This window comes from Actinia tenebrosa, unplaced genomic scaffold (assembly GCF_029948245.1).
Source record: "Actinia tenebrosa isolate PJP-AT-01 unplaced genomic scaffold, QUT_ActTen_1.0 PGA_scaffold10__47_contigs__length_13832649, whole genome shotgun sequence".
Classification (NCBI taxonomy): Eukaryota; Metazoa; Cnidaria; class Anthozoa; order Actiniaria; family Actiniidae; genus Actinia; species Actinia tenebrosa.
In genome coordinates this window covers 7,361,467-7,372,383 of record NW_028292570.1, presented here as the reverse complement: position 1 = coordinate 7,372,383, position 10,917 = coordinate 7,361,467, and the positions used below count along the sequence as shown (strand labels likewise).

At 38.2% G+C, this 10,917-nt stretch overlaps 1 pseudogene; it reads left to right on the top strand.

Moving 5' to 3' along the window:
• The first annotated feature begins 924 nt into the window (after positions 1 to 924).
• LOC148912913 (uncharacterized) lies at positions 925 to 10,636 on the top strand (annotated as a pseudogene).
• Positions 10,637 to 10,917: the final 281 nt, after the last annotated feature.

Sequence of the window (10,917 nt, the reverse complement as noted above, 5' to 3'; positions counted from 1 at the left end):
ACCCTTCAAGAAAGTATTTATCTCCTTTCTCCCTTCCTTTTTTGTTCTTAAGCCAATTTTCGACACATTTCACAACTTTTGGCCTCACTGAATTTGCCGCATCCGCCATCTTTATTTTCGAATATAAACACATGCCATACCCCCAGTTTCCAGTTTCCCCGCGGCCAAAGACATTTTGGAGAAAGGTCTATTGTTTACGTCATTGGTACATAACGTTATCTCGCATAGATGCGTTGAAACTCCCGTTTTTTGTTGTTGTTGTTGTTGTTTTTTGTTTGTTTGTTTGTTTGTTTTTTTTTTGTTTGTTGTTTTTTTTGTTTGTTCGTTTCTTTTTTTAGATTTTAGTGCGGTCTGTATGGGGTTTTACTACTAACACAATCTAACAATAAATGAAAAATGGTTCGCATTTAGTTTGCACCATTATTGGAAGTTATTAAATTGCACCGGCATAACGGTTTCTACAATACACTTTTTTTACAGAGACTGCAGCCATTTTGAATTCTATTGTTTTAAGTAAGACAATTATGGGATGCTGAAGTATAAACTATTGGAAAAATTATAGGCTACACAGCTCTCAGGGTGTCTTTTTATATAACTTTATGCATTTCGATGAAAAGCTCATCTAAATATTTTTTTTAGCAGTTGGAACAATATGTGAAACATCAAGACTTAAAAACGTAACCCCGCTAATCTGTGCTTTATAAGTTTTTGCTTACACCCTCAGCATCCCGTAATTCAAGATGGCCACCATATCAGTAAAAAATTCTATTACAATACCTTTCCAAAACTCAATCGTTCCTACTTCTTCAACAGTTCCCTTTTTCCATTAAAAAATGTTCATGAGTAACAACTTATTTGACTAATTTGACAAATGAGTCTAAATAAGGAATTTTTGCACTTCTACTGTCAGATTCGGATGCATCTATGCCTGCAACCCTGCCGAAACAAACCGTCACTAGTGGAAGTACAGTAGAAATCAAGGCTACGGACGACGCCGGTACGAAGTATCGTTGGTGTGCATTTGGCATTTGGGAAGCCGATAACATCAGTCCAAATCCAAGGCTGTTAGATGTAGATAACTATAGCGGTAAATCGGATGCATAGCCTGGCAACAAGAATGATAAGAGAGTTTCATTCTTTGGAGAGTTGAACTTTGGCAAAGCGTGGTTCAGGATAACTGATGTGAAAGAAGAAGACAGTAACCGATATAAAATGCGCTGTTTAAGTAGCCAGGGGAATTTTTATTATCCAGTGATGGAACTGAAGGTCTTGCCCGGTAAGTAGAAGAGAACATTAGGTGCTTATATTGTATACATGGGAAGAAAAGGTGGCGACGCGGTAAGTTCGCTTGCGCCTTTCAGTAATGCAAGGCGGGTTCGATTAGTATGTGAGTAGTGTTGTTTATTGGTTGCCGCTTGCGCTTCAAATGGTTTTCTCCGGGTTCTCAGATTTTTCTTTCATAAGAAAAAAAATCCAAATTCTAATTCGATTTCACCAGTTGCCTTGTAATAAAGAAACTTAAAAAAGGGAAGAAGAGAGTGGGAAAAAAGAAAAGAATGAAAGAAAGAACGAAAAGAAAAAAAAAAGAAAGAAAGTATGTTGTATGCTGCATATAGATTTACTGCATCTTTCAAGTTAAAGTTGTACTTGTGCAACAGCCTCCTCAAACAAGAAACTAATATCAAATATCTAGGGGTCTTCTTTGATGAAAATATAAACTGGAAACATCACGCTTCTTATATTGGTAGCAAAATAAAGCGTGGTATAGGAATGATTTCTAAATTGCGTCTCTTCTCCCTACCAAAATACTTGTTAGTCTTTATTACTCTCTCGTATATCCCTATCTTATTTATGGAGTTTAAAAAATTAAAGGTTTCAAAAATGATAAATTAGTTTAAAGTGGCCGTTTCGTTATGACGTAGTGATGTCATCATTGAAATCGTTTACCGCTTATTTTCTCGAAAACTAGGCATAAACTTTCAAAGCGACTTGCACCATTCGATAGTATTCATCAAGGCACCCAACATATTGCAATATGAAAAAAATATATGGGGGCGTTTTCCAAATATTACGCCATGAATATTTTCATAGACGTTAACTATTATTTCCAGCGTGTCAACTTTATACCCTGAAAATCGGGACTTTAATTTAGTGGATTCAATATTTTTAGTAGCTAGAATATAGGTACGGACATAGACACTGTCCTTATTGAGTATGAATCAAATTGTGACTTTCTTTCTAACGTTATGAATTTTTTGATATGAAGCTAAATGACCCCATTTGTTGTGAAAAACGATAGAAAATGTCGATGAAAAGTGCATTCAAAAAATCGTCGAACGGTTTTTTTCTAAATGAAGTCACTAAAAGATGTATCTTTTACAAATATTCTCCTTTAATTTCATATGCATTGAAGGGTTTTAAGGCAGTCAAATAAAAATAAGTATGCTCACATCGATCAACTATTCTCCCTCACGGCTGCTTGTTGATTATTCATGCTTGACTTACGTGTTATTCCTAGTCGTGTGCTGTTAGTTGTGAGCGTACTTATTTAGTAAAGTTTCACCTAATAACATGAACGTTTTCATATAAGAAAACAATTATCAAATAATAAATAATAAATAGGAATTGATTAGAAATAATTTTTAATATTCTATTTCCAAAGCTCCCTTGATTGATGAAAATAACAATTTTACCATGTACTAACCAGTTAAACTAGTCGTACATTATAAACAATTTAATAATTACTCCTGTTTTGCTCAAAAAATAATTCATTCCTGTTTGTTATTTTGTGATTTGTGATACTTTTCTACAATTAGGTGCACCCAGCAATTCAAAGCTTAAAAAATATCGGCCATGGAAAACTTTGTCGAAGAATGTTTTAAGAAGAAAATTAGCCCCTGGGGATAATGGTGGTGGGTTGTGTACATGTGAGAAAATTCCAAGAACAAAACATTGTATTTCGATTGCATTATTTCACTTGTTTTCATTATGGAATGCATTATATTGATCTCCAATCGAAAAAAAAATGTTTAAGTTCTTTCCTCCCGATTTTATTTGCACCTTTCGGTATTAGGCTATTGTTATCGTGGGAGTGATAAATATAACCAATCTGACTTTATTCTTCACTTGAGGCTCCCAACAAACAGTCCTTCTCAGGACTGCATCCATCCCGGATGGTCATAATAAAAATATTGTTACGTCGATAAACATCCTTTCACCTGGGTTCAGACCGTTCTATACAATATATTTTACTTGACTGTTGGCATTTGTTAAAGTGCAAATGAACCCTTCGACAATACTTTCAGTACTGATCATACATGAAGTAAATAGTTGAATGGTAAAATATTTCTTGATTTGAGTGATGCGTTTCTAAATTATGAAGGTTTATACTTTCAATATGCTAATAAGTGTGACGTCTATTAAGAGCGAGTCCGTGTGAAAACCATGCAGGCAGGTCTACATGGTACCTCACCGATTTTCTTTAAACTTAGCTTGTTTGTACATCTTGATGATCTTACTACTCAAGCAAAGTTGTTTGACCTTAGCGTAAAAAGCGTTGGAGTTACAGCTGTTTGAATGTTTCAGCCTCAAAACGGCCAAAATTAGCATAAAATTTTCCTGAAGTTTGAGGGTCTCGTATTTTCTCTACAGTTTAGATAGAGAATTCATATCTTGTCCACGACTGACTTGTGACCTTATAAGCATTGTAAAGTAAATAAAAATTTAAGTATTTAAAATTTGACAGTTCTGTAGATTTTTGAATTATGGATATTATGCAGTTGTTTTCGAGCTTATAAAAATATAGATTAGAAAGGAGCTATGTTCAAATATGCGGCTTCATTTCCTTTGACGTCGAAAGCTATCACAGATATATCAATGATAGGGCAACCTGTTTAGCAAAAAAAATCTTTGTAAAGGTTTCATTTTTCTAGGAAAAATTACATCACAAATGGATGAAATTTCGCTTGTTAGAAGGTGTCACGTGACCCAACAATACGTCCATGACGATATTTTCAAACAAAAAACGGCGTAGACTTAGTTCATATTATAATGTATAAAAACCTTTACCGTGTAAGAATAGTAAATACAAGTTCACAATTTAGATTTGTTGTTTACATATATATATTCTGTGCTCGTTGACTCAAATATAAGGCACTTTGTGTCGATCGATGCTTTTTATACAATTTCATCTTCATTTTAAATTCCCTTATTCGTTCGACATCCACTTAACTTTATGTTGCTATAAACAAAACTACGCTCATATACGATAAACCAAACTCAAAAATACTTTAACATTTTAATATTTTTATCTGATACGATCGATCAGGATCGAAATCAAAATATCTTGTTCATTTCAGGCGTGAGAATAGTTGTCTCTGGTTGGTTGCGCGGAATTTCTTTTAACTCGGTTCACTATTACATGATCCAGCTTGTTCATCTAATCACGACGAACTTGAAAAATTTTAAGATTCTATAATATTTTCTTAGATTTCTTTGATACATCTTATAGACTTCTTATAGACTTCTTGCTTCAAATGTGTTTTTATTAGACGTATTTAAATACACACCAAATTTGCATACATTAACAGTGGAGACATTAAAAGCGACGTAACGATCGATAGTTAATTATCCTTCAATCATTTCTTTAACTATATGAGAACCTTGTTTTGGTTCTGATAATGCAATGGCGTTTTGCTCTTTCCAAAAATATTCGAAAAAATCTTGTGGGATTTCTAGGCGAAACAACAAACAGAGGTTTTTTCTTCCACTAAAATCATGTACAAATAATGTCTCAAATCATCTAAAAGGCTGCTTCCAGACTTCACCGAATGATGTGAACGCGGAATGGAAGTTGTGTCTTCTCAGAGCGGGATTATTCAATGAAGAGGATGTGGACACTTTCATGATATGCCCACTCCACAGAGATCAGTTTGGGCTGGGATGGCGTCCAAGCAAATCATGCAAACATCCAGCTCACGACAGCAAACAAAAACCGGTTAGAGGCGTAACAAAGCGACTGTCATCAGAAATATTTGAAACTTGGGGGATTTTGTGCGAAATCGGTCAAGGTACTGCTTTATTTACTTTATTCTTCAGTTTTGCTAATTAGATTTATGAAAAAGCTAATTCAGAACGTTGTTTACCATTGTTTCATGCAGGGATTTGCATGAAATGTTTAGGAATTCACAAAAGAACTCTAGAGGGCTCAGTATCGCAGGTATGATTTTATTTATCCCATGTTTAAGTCGGTCAGTCGGTCAGTCGGTCAGTCGGTCAGTCGGTCAGTCGGTCAGTCGGTCAGTCGGGACACTGGTGAAAAACGCACTGCGCACGCTCGGAGATGACGTAGCGTAACTAAGGGCAACTTATGTTTTTGATGCCGGTGTTTTGATCTTTTTTCCAAAATCGCAAAACGTAAGAAAAATTCTGAAAACTTAAGGTTGTCCTTTTCGCAATAGCAAGATAATTTCGATTGTGATATACTGCTGATTTATACAAAAAAACTTTTGTTTATACAAAGCAAAAATAATCTTCGAAAATGCGGCCACTCGCTGCCCGACGTCGACATCCAGCATTGCTAATTTGAAGATAATCACATAGTCGGATTCCATGTAAAGAAGTTCAAAAATATCTGTAAAATTTCAAAACGAATATTTAAAAAATAGCCCTGTAGATGTGATCAATTGTTATTGTCCGCCATTTTGTTTTTTCTCCCAACGAATGCGCAGTGCGTTTTTCATTAGTGTCGTCAGTCGGTCAGTCAGTCAGTCGGTCAATCAGTCGGTCAGTCAGTTGGTCAGTCAGTCGGTCAGTCAGTCGGTCAGTCAATCGGTCAGTCAGTCGGTCGGTCAGTCGGTAGGTCAGTCGGTCGGTAGGTCAGTCGGTCGGTAGGTCAGTCGGTCGGTCAGTCGGTCAGTCGGTCAGTGTGTCAGTCGGTCAGTCAGTCAGTGTGTCAGTCAGTGAGTCAGTCTGTCAGTGAGTCAGTCTGTCAGTCAGTCGGTCAGTCAGTCAGTCAGTCTGTCTGTCAGTCAGTCTGTCAGTCAGTCAGTCTGTCAGTCAGTCTGTCAGTCAGTCGGTCAGTCAATCGGTCAGTCGGTCGGTCGGTCAGTCGGTAGGTCAGTCGGTCGCTAGGTCAGTCGGTCGGTCAGTCGGTCAGTGTGTCAGTCGGTCAGTCAGTCAGTGTGTCAGTCGGTCAGTCAGTCAGTCAGTCAGTCAGTCTGTCAGTCAGTCAGTCGGTCAGTCAGTCAGTCAGTCTGTCAGTCAGTCAGTCCGTCAGTCAGTCAGTCAGTCAGTCTGTCAGTCAGTCGGTCGGTCAGTCGGTCGGTCAGTCAGTCAGTCAGTCAGTCAGTCAGTCATTCAGTCAGATGCAGATGTGCCAGATCTAGAAGGGTTGTTAGTCCATTTAATTTTTGTCTTGTTTACATTTTATCCCGCCAGTTGCAAGACTCAGCCTGTAGCTTGAACGAAGAGAAAGGTATTATACCTCCCCTAGCCCTAGCCGACAGCGATGACTAAGTGGCGGTCATCACAAGAACAAAGCGAACAGAGGTTCGTATGTCTGCATGTGTTTTTATCGTCCGGTATGGTGTAAACGCAGCTTAAGTCTTATCCATATATGTATCTATTTATAGGCGCAACCAGGGGTATACTTTAAGTTAGAAAACAAGCATGATGATTTGACGTCACCAGTGTCTCATTTAGTCAGTCAAACAGAGTCTTTATCTTTGAATGATCAAGCTGACCAGAATACATGCCTACTCCCCTTCCAAACCGTAAACTTCAAACCCTGAATCGACACATTACCAGTTTGAGCGACGGGCGAGTGAGCCCGGTGCGATTTCAACTAAACCAAGCCATAACAGAAGTTGCCAGAAGCACTCGTTCTTATATTAAACGAAAGGCCAATGAAGTTGTCACAACAACTCTTGAATGTATAGCGCCCGGACAATCTGAAGAACTTCTCGGGCTAATAACGGTATCTTCTTCAACAATTGATGACAGACCTGAAAATGATGTCATGAAGACGCTAATTTCACTATGCAATGGGGACACATCACGGCACACCAAACTGACATTGTTGTCAATCTTCGTCAAGCACTACACCAAAACGCAACTCAAGGCAATGGTTCCTGGACTAACAACATGGCGAATCGACGAAGCAAGAAAATACGCAGTCGCTGGAAATTTGTGCGAAGGAAAAAACCCTGTGATTCGTTATCGGTTAGATGAAAAGAAAGTCGATCATTTTATAGATTTCATCAGCAGCCCTTATTATCTTCAGGACGTGGCATACTGTGATAAATTCAAGAATGATAAGGCTCTATGAATCATATTGCCAAGAAACAGGCTTTACACCACTTGGACGATCGACGCTCTTTTCCATTTTAAAGGTATGCATTTAAAATCAAACAAATATTATATCTTTTCAATGAAAGAAATTAAACTATTTCTAAATAAAAAAGACACTGAATGAAAATAAATCATAAGGGGCACGTGACACCAAAACTCTGAGCTCTAAATAGCAATCGAACGCATGATCCTACGCAGGCTATCTGCGTACTAGACGGATAATCTAATTACTAGGCTACAGATTTTTGCGGAGTCCAGGCTTATGGTTAATTTTCATGCAGTGTGTTTGTTCATTTATTCGTTTGTACGTTTATTGATCTATCCACCCATCCCTCCCTCCCTCTCTCCCTCCCTCCCTCCCTCCCTCCCTCCCTCTCTCCCTCCCTCCCTCCTTCCCTCCTTCCCTCCTTCCCTCCCTCCCTACATCCATTCATTTATCCGTCCGACCGACCGACCGACCGACCGGCCGTTCATTCATTTATTTATATGACATATAATAATTTGATATCTGATCTCAATGCATTTTCCCATAGGTATGTGCATCGTCTCAGAAGAAAAGTCTTGCAGGACTAGACAACACAGCGACTGAAGGAGCGTCAGCTTTTGACACCATGGAAATGGTCATACATACCATGGCATCCCTCGGTAAACATCTATTTTGCAACAAATGTGATGAATTATCTTACGACCCTCTTTTCTGACTCTTAAGTGGCTTATATAAGATCTTCTTACCCCTTTTCTTATGTGTACAGGTTTATCTGTTGATCATGCCAACAACTTCATACAAAGGATTCAAACAGCTAAGAGATATCTGAAAGCTGATTACAAACTCCATGTAATCGAGGAAAATCCCTGTGCTGATCATTGTATACGATTCGCACTGTCTTCAAATGAAAATCAGTATAAGTCAGATTGTAAACATGATCATGATATGCTATGCGATCGGTGTCAGGACTGCAGAGACGTCTGTGAAGATATATATTTTCCGAGCTCGACTCAAAGGCTATTTCATACAGGTATAGTCAAAACTTTATATAACGAGCGCCTGTGTCTGCGAACAAAGTTTTGCATCGTTTTCAGTGCTACATTTAGGGTGTGTTCAATTTGCTTCATCACAATATGTTTCGATGATAAACAGAGTACCATGAATATTTCATTATTTCATTTTTAATCAGCACTCGATCTTTAAGTTATAATTTCTTCCCTCTTCCCTTTAAGTGATAGACCCTTTGCAGTTAGAGGTCTTGTGACCTCACCTACCTAAAAACAAATCAGCAATTGTCGTCTAACTAAACTCGACCTGTCCTTTCCATTTCTGGGCATCAGTTTGGCACTGCTGATTGATTTAAGGTAGGTGAGGTCACTTGACCTCTAGCTGCAAAGGAACTATTGTAACGATATTCATACAGAATAGCCCGACTTATCCACAGGTGCTTCAAATAACTATTTTAACCTTATTATTCCTAGTTATCCAGAGCAACAAGAAGAGCTAAAACATGATGCCGAAAAAGCAGCAGAGAAAATCCTAGATTGGAAATCACACATTGTCAGGGCTATCAACCAAGAAAGAGCCAAAAGAGAAGGTCTTGACAACCTTGCTTACGAACAGACTTTGATCATAATGGATGGGGCTATGAAATGGCTCCCTAGAAAGTACCGTGAAACCCAGAACGAGTGGTTTGGGAAAAAGGGAATTAGTTGGCACGTTTCGGCCTGTATAACAAAAGCAACTAGAAACAGAGAAAACGACTTCGAGGTACTTTATTTGTCTTTTAGTAAGAATGTAATGAATTGCTTTTTATACAAATACAACAAATTTGATTTTATGATTTTATGCATGTTTGCTACTGTTCACAGGTGCGCACCTTCGTTCATATTTTAGAAAAGTGTAATCAAGATTGGTTTTTGGTGCTGTCGGTATTAGAGAATCTGTTTCTTGAACTTCCAAAAACCTTGCCAAACATCAAAGAAGTATTTTTGAGAAGCGACAATGCTGGTTGCTATCATAATGCTGCCTTAATCACAAGTATCCATACCATTGCTAAGAAACAAGGGCTGATTCTGAAGAACTACAGTTTCAGTGAGGCAAATAGTGGTAAAGACGTCTGCGACAGAAATATTGCACCACTTAAGGCACATATTAACAGATATTTGAATGAAGGTAACGCAACTTTGTTCTTTTTTTTTCAGCGTAAATCTATTGCAGGGAATATGGCTGGTGATATTACTTTACTTTAATTGATATATAACTATTTTTACCTACTAGGTCATGATATCACTACTGCTGAACATCTGAAAGAAGCTATTGATTCCTATGGAGGGTTGAAAGGATGCCAAGCTGCTATAATTGAGCTAGATACAAAGATACAAAGTGCCACGAAACCTTTTAAATTAAAAGGCATTAGCAAGCTTAAACAATTCGAATATAACACTGGTGGAGAAATGACGGTATGGCAGGCGTGGAATATCGGAAAGGGTATGAAAATATCGAAGACTGGCAGTCCTCAAGGTGAGACGGGCGTAATCGTAACGCGGCCATTTCTTGAACCAAAAGTGACGTCTGGCATTTTAAAGAAAACTATAGTGGAATCTTCATCATGTCCAGCTGCAAAAAATGAGCCAAATATCCCTGATGTAAAAGACAAAGAACCTGTCAAGTTTTATTGTCCCGAAGAAGGATGTATTAAAGCATATAGCTGCAGTCGCTATCTTAAACAGCACCTTGATATTGGAAAGCATGAATTCAAGCTTACCGAAGAATCACAGTTGTATGATCAAATACGACAGAAATGGGAGCAAAAATGCACTTCTCTAAAACCTCCAAACCCCTCGTGTCCACCAATGGTTAGCTCGGCTTCTAATTCAGAAGAAGTACATGTTCCTGATCTAGTGACCGGCTGGGCATTGAAAAAATCGAAGCAGTGCAACCGATTTCCACTGCACGTGAAGAGCTAACTTGTAGGGCAGTTCCTGATTGGGGAGGACACAGGTAGGAAAGTGACGCCAGCAGAAACATCGACACGAATGCGTTCCATGCGTGATAGTTACGGGAAACGAGTCTTTGATAAAGAAGATTGGCTAACGGTACAGCAGATCACCAGCTATTTTTCAAGACTGGCGGCGATGAAAAAACTTGGTCAGTTGCCACCAGCACCTCTAACTGAAGAAGAAGACGAAGAAGTCGAAGTTGCCGTGCGTACGACCGAAAGATATAATCTGCGGGAGAGAGTCTTGAGGAAGCTCACTTTGTGACTTCTTTAATCGGTCTAGCTAGAGTGTATTTTGGGAGGACCTTGTGATGACTCTAGCAAAAATTTAAGGGCACTGGAAACTAGTTTCAAATGATGTCGCACATGTAATAACAATATGATGTTGCAGCTCAAAACATGAAATGGTCGGCTTTGAATGGCCATGGTACCACTTGGAGGATTATATTTGCTGTATTTTGATTTTTTTCTAAACAAATGTCTTTTAAACTTCTTATGTTGAAGATATATCAATACCTAAAGACGTCCAGATCAATGAATGTGTACTGTATTTTGGTGTATGGCTTTTTGACTTTGTTAA